The sequence below is a fragment of the Gavia stellata genome, chromosome 2, assembly GCF_030936135.1.
Source record: "Gavia stellata isolate bGavSte3 chromosome 2, bGavSte3.hap2, whole genome shotgun sequence".
Taxonomy (NCBI): Eukaryota; Metazoa; Chordata; class Aves; order Gaviiformes; family Gaviidae; genus Gavia; species Gavia stellata.
The window spans coordinates 107,746,949-107,752,948 of record NC_082595.1 but is presented as its reverse complement, the minus strand read 5'-3'; positions in this window follow the sequence as shown (position 1 = coordinate 107,752,948).

Here is a 6,000-nt window from a genome sequence, read left to right as displayed (position 1 = left end):
GCCCCTCCTTGGTCAGTGCTCCTACCAAAGCACTTTCAAGGGTTTGGGAAGAGGTAGGGTCTTTCATTAGACCATATAGGTGGGGAACACAGATATTCATAAAATCTTGAACTCTGAAACTAGAATCTCACCTCCCTTTTCCAGCTGGTTTATGCAAAGATATTCTCCCTTCAGACCATGCTGCTTCTATGTTCTTAGCTCATTCTGGCTGCAACAGTGACCTCAGAGATTTTCATTCCCTTTTTTCCTGGTGCTTAAGTTGAAAAGAGACAATGCTGGTCTTCTTGCTTTAAGTTTAGAGGAAAATAAGACAAAACCTAAGAATAGTAAGTCCTTTGGTGAAAGAGGAGAGAGTTCCTTAAATACTAATGTCCCCCAGCTCTCAGACATCAGTGGATCCCAGGTGCTTCAGAACCTGCCCGGCCATGATCAACCTGCTTATTTTTCATCACTGTTGATGAGCTGAACATGGGTCAAATACCCTGACTGCACCATCAACTGGTGACTTGGGAAATGGGAGAGGTGGGTTTGACAGGTCTCAGCTCTGTGGGCTAAATCCTAAAAGTATTGCTTTGTGGTGCATCTTCACACATCTAAACTCAGCCTTGGGCTTTCTGGTGTTACAGAAACCCGCCTCATTACCATGTAATAGCTCCATGGTTCTTCTTTTGGCCATGTGCACCTCTGACCAGCATCTTAACAGGACTCACATGTGCACCACTTGCAGCCTTGGCCAAGCTGAGTCCTGCAGGGTCACCAACCTGCATAGCGGTTAATGGAGCAGGGACCCAGGTTACTTGGAGAGCAGAAGGAAAGCCTCACCATCCCTGGCTGTGTCAGGGCTGAAGCAGTGCCTTAGGGAGCCAGAGCAAAAATGTTGAAGATGTAAACTGGAGCAGAGCAAAAACCCTGCTTTTCTCCACGTCAGGGAAGCCCCAACCCTGCACCTCTCAGAGCCTCTCTCCCTCACCCCCATGGGGTGTTTTCACCCCGTGTATTAAATGGTCGTTGCTTTAGAGGGCCGCGGCCAGTTTCTGTCCCTGTGCTAGCAAATGTTTAGTCACACAAGTGTGTCATTTCTGTATGACAAAGTGCCTTTCCGAAGGAGATGCCAAACCTTCAGCACTGTCAGGAATTTGAAGGTCCGGACCTTCGGTGACACTTTCGCCAGTCCCAGAGATCAGTCATCCGGCATCGCTATGTGGCCTGGAAAGCGTCCAAATTCCAGTGAAGGCAGAATTTTTTGGCTCTCGCCTCCTGCCTGGTCTCTAGATGGGAAGGTAGGAGTAGCTGGCCATCCTCTACCTCACAAAAGGATTGTACAGAAAGGAAGGGAGGCTCAAGAATTGTATTTTATGTATTTCATGCTTGCTATAGCACATCCTGTGGATTTTATTCTGTCATTCTTAATAATGGCAAATCTACCAAAGTCCAGGCAAAAAAAAAAAGGCCCTTGAACCTACTGTCAACATAAAATATCCCACCTAATTCTAAATCACATTAAACTGGGGGTGAACTTATTGTGGGGGCAAGGATAGAGTAGTGAATCCCATTTCCTAGCAGGTCCTATAATGTATTGTTAGCAGCAAAACCACCCCTCCAGCACTGTATTTAACTTCCTTTTATTGGAAATGCCTTTTGGTTAACAGCAAGAATCTGTTTTAATTTTACAGTTACCCAGTGACCACAGGACGCAGATTGTGCATCACCAGAGAATGCACAAACGTCTGTCTGCCTTCCCTTGTTCCAGCAGTAACGAGTGATCGCAGGAGCACAGCCAAGCCGATGCGGCCACGCAAGGGTCGGTTGTGACAGTAATTGAAGAAACTGCAGAATCAGCCAGCAGAACAAGGGTTCACAGCGATAGCTTGAGCCAGGCAGACACACGTCTTGGAAACACCAAGCAAAAGATAACCACAAATAATGATGAAGTCTTGGCCAGGAGAGCTCAAGAGATGCCAGTTGGTTGGGAGGCACCTACCTACCTACTAGGAAGTCCTCTTCCCTTTGGTGTTGTAAGGGTCAGATTTTTCTAACAGACTTGCTTGCCTTTGGATGCAGAGATACTGAGTAGTACCTCCAAAAGTCTTGAAGCGCATGAGTGAATGTAGTCATGGCCACCTACGCTGTGCTGAACTCCAAACTGGGGGCTGGGTTATACTGTACCTGGCCCTTCTGGGGACGCTTTGGCTTGTGCAAACCATGGTGGCGGTTAGACTAGAAAGAAGTCTCCAGCCTGGGCCAGTTCTGGGCATGTTTGTGATAAAGAAATGAGGGGGCCTAAGGACTGCGCAGAGAGCTTTTTGGGCCAAACTAGCTAAATGCTCTGCAAGTCCCCCTTGCAAGCACTTAGGTCTTCCTGTTGATCTCACTCAATGTACTTGGGCTATTTCTGGTGTCTTCAGGAACATGAATCCAGCACCTCTGTCCCATGGGTTTCAAAGAAAGCAGACACCCAACCTGTCTGGACGCTGCTGGGAGGAGCCCTTGGCACAAAAGGAAATTGGGCTTAGGAAACTGTCTGAAATGGTTCACAGGAATTTTAACCTTTCAGACAGAGAAATTGATCTGTAGTGGCCTGAGTATCCAAGACTGTATGACCAAAGCCAGAGAGAGTGCTTTAAGGAGGAGGAGGCTGAGGGGAGACCTTATCGCTCTCTACAACTACCTGAAGGGGGGTTGCAGAGAGGTGGGTGCTGGTCTCTTCTCCCAAGTGACTAGTGACAGGACTAGAGGAAATGGCCTCAAGTTGCGCCAGGGGAGGTTCAGGCTGGATATTAGGAAAAAGTTCTTTACCGAGAGAGTAGTGAAACATTGGAATAGGCTGCCCAGGGAGGTGGTAGAGTCACCCTCCCTGGAGGTATTCAAGGAGCGTGTGGATGTGGCATTGTGGGATGCAGCTTGATGGACATGGTGCTGTGGGTGTTGGGTGGGTTGGTGTCTTGTGCCTTGTTGTTGTTGTGTGGTGGTTGGCTTGCGTGGGTTGTTTGTGGGGGGGTTTTTTTTGGGTTTTTTTGGTGGGTGGTTTTTTTTTGGGTTTTTTTTTTTTTTTTTTTTTTCAGGTTGGACTTGATGATCTTACAGGTCTTTTCCAACCGTAGTGATTCTGTGATTCTGTGAAGGAGTTTTGAACAGCTTCCTTCGGAGTTTGATGGTATTTGACATCCAACCAGATCAAGTCAATAACAGGTTGAGAAGGTAACCAAAGGGGGAGAAAGCACATGCCATAGACAGACCTGCCTGGGCACAGCACATACAAGATCCTTTTTTGCCAAATTTGCTTCAAGAAGGGGAGATTCCTCAAACAGCCATTAGACCCTTCTTACATTAATGGTGTGGATGACACCAGATGGCTATGACCCACCTTGCTAAAATCTTCCTTTAGCTCTTGTAGAGCTGCGCATCAATTTAGCTTGTCAGAAGGGTCCTGTGCCTATTCCTGGCAGTGTCCAAAGGCAACCTCCAAAACCAGGCTCAGATAATTCCTTCTGAAGACAGTCAGCAGTAAGCATCAGCCTTTCCCCACCCATCCCTTTGGTTTAGGGAGCAGAAGCCCGAGAACAGCTGCATAGCGGCTGACAGCCTGTCACAGCCCACAGCTGGAAGAATTTTTCTTACACAGGCTGAGTACAGTTTCCAAGCCCCGGGTTGGAAGGAAGATACTGCAGGGAAGTGGGGCAAAGCAGAGGCAGGGAGGGAGACAAGGAGCTGTAATGAAGTGCACACATGCTTATGTGTGAAGGAATGACATGACACACAAGGCATGTGCCAGAGAAATTAAAAAAAAAAAGTGCATCCTGATGCTTTTCTGCTCATGTCACACGTGCAGGGCTGACCTCAAATGCCTTCTGTCTGGCACCACCACACTCCCAGACATGATGGGACTCAGGTGACGTATTTGGTCTTTAGCCATCTCTGGCTCAAGTTCCTCGGCAGAGCACTTGGCCCGATACAAACCAAGAGGAAGGACAGCCTCAGCTGGAAGACACTCATCCCCATAGCTCTCTGCTGGGGAGCAATGCCTGGACCAGGAGCTGCCCAATTTTGCGCTGTAGTAACAAGGCACTCAGCTCCTCTTCCCCCATCCCCAAATCAGGCAGACAGTAGCAGTGCAAGGAAGAAGTTAGGAGAGTCTGGTTGGGTTTGTCTTTGTTTATTATATCCAGTCACTGTTAAATGAAAAATATCTGAGCAGGCCTTGGACCTGGGTGTAGAGTCCAGAGCTGCTTGCTGCCTGCCCCACTGAGGTTACACCGTCCTCCTCCCAGTGCGTGGCCGCATCTATGCCAGGAAACTAAACTATGCCTATCCCTGTCCCTAAGGTGGGGCATGGCCATGCGCTCATTAAATTAATTCTCCCAGAATGATAACTGTGTTAAAAATTGGCCCTGGCCCCTGCTAACACCTGAGGAATGCTTGGGAATTGATGGTGCAAAAGGAGCATTCTACCAGCTGCACAATACGGAACCCCAGGTCCGGTGCGCTGGTGACACGTGTCCCTGTGCTGCTTCTGTAACTGCTTAATGGAAAGTAGGCAAAGAAGAGCTGCTTTCTCACCCCAAAAAGTGACAAGGTGATGGGAGCCTTTTTTTGGCTGAGCATCCTACCCCATGGGCTGCAGAGCCACATTACACATCCCACTGCCATCGCTTCCAGCATGTACAGACCCAAAGCCATCCTCCCTGGGCTGACTCGTGCCTCCTTCGTGAGGGAACAGCCATAAACAGTTCTTGACCATCTCAGCAGATGCTGGCACAGCCACAGCCTAGTGCTGTCAGGTAGGATAGCACGATCAGTTAATGATAGACCCATCTTTCTTAAAAGATGGTCTTTTACCATGGCGAAACAGCTGCAACTGTTGAAGCAAAGCACTGTGAATTATTTTTCTGCCACAGTTTAAGGTTTGAGATGCTTTCAAGCATATCTAGCTCACATTTCAACATGTTCCTTTTTTCTGCCTATATTATCAGCCTATTTGCTTAGCGCTCACTTTACCTGAGAGCTGACTGATTTCTTCCCCCCTGCAGTCAAATCTTCATTTGTAAAATATTCCAAGATTTGGAGCTGATGAAGCAGGTTCCCTCTCTTCTGCAGGAGGGGAGATGAGGCTCACTTGTGCTACCAGTGCTGGTTTTTGGTGAGCCCACCATTTGCCAAGGAGCCCCTTGGGGCTAAGCTGCAGGATCACCGTTGTGTCCTCCCTCCTTGTGTATCAGTATATGGAGCCTGTGGCAGGGGGATGCAGACCCATCAGCTGGTATTTCGGTGGGCAGCATCACTGCTGGATTTGAAGCTCTAAGACTGCGTGAAAGATGGTGACAACACTCCCTGAGAGACTACAGTGACCTCTTGACCATGCAAAGATGTTCAACTATAGCCATGAAAGTGCTTCAGAGGTGAAGTCCATCTCCTTGTCCATGCTAGTAATAATACAAGGTCAGGAAACCTCAGAAACACTAAGGTTATACCAGCAAATGGGTAAGAATACTCTTATTCATGTCCCATACATGGGAGGATGTGTCCCACATGGTGGGATGAAACCCAACCCTCTAAAGCTCACTCCAAGACTGGAGGTCCTCGCCGCATAGCGCCTAAGCACGTGGCCAAGGTCCAATGACAACATGCTAATAACTGCCAAGCACACGCTGAAGGACTCTGCTTGAGCAAAACTATGGGTTTTCCCCCGATTTCCGAGTCCTGACGTGTTTTAAGGTTGTGTCTCTGCCCTGCAGCCATATCTACTGATGTACACAAACCCTTCCCAGCCCCATCCAGCAACACTCCATTTCCACAGCCTGCAGCAGGACACCCTCCTCCTGAACCACGTCTGCATGTCGTTAAAGGCAATGCCAGACACCGACTTCCCTAGCTGTGTAAACACTGCAGAGGTACTAAAGATAGCATCAAATCATTTCTCAAAATCACATCTTTTCTTCTACGCTGAGGCTAGAAAATGGCAAACAGGATGCAGGATTTGGCTCCACAGTATTCGCTGTTGTC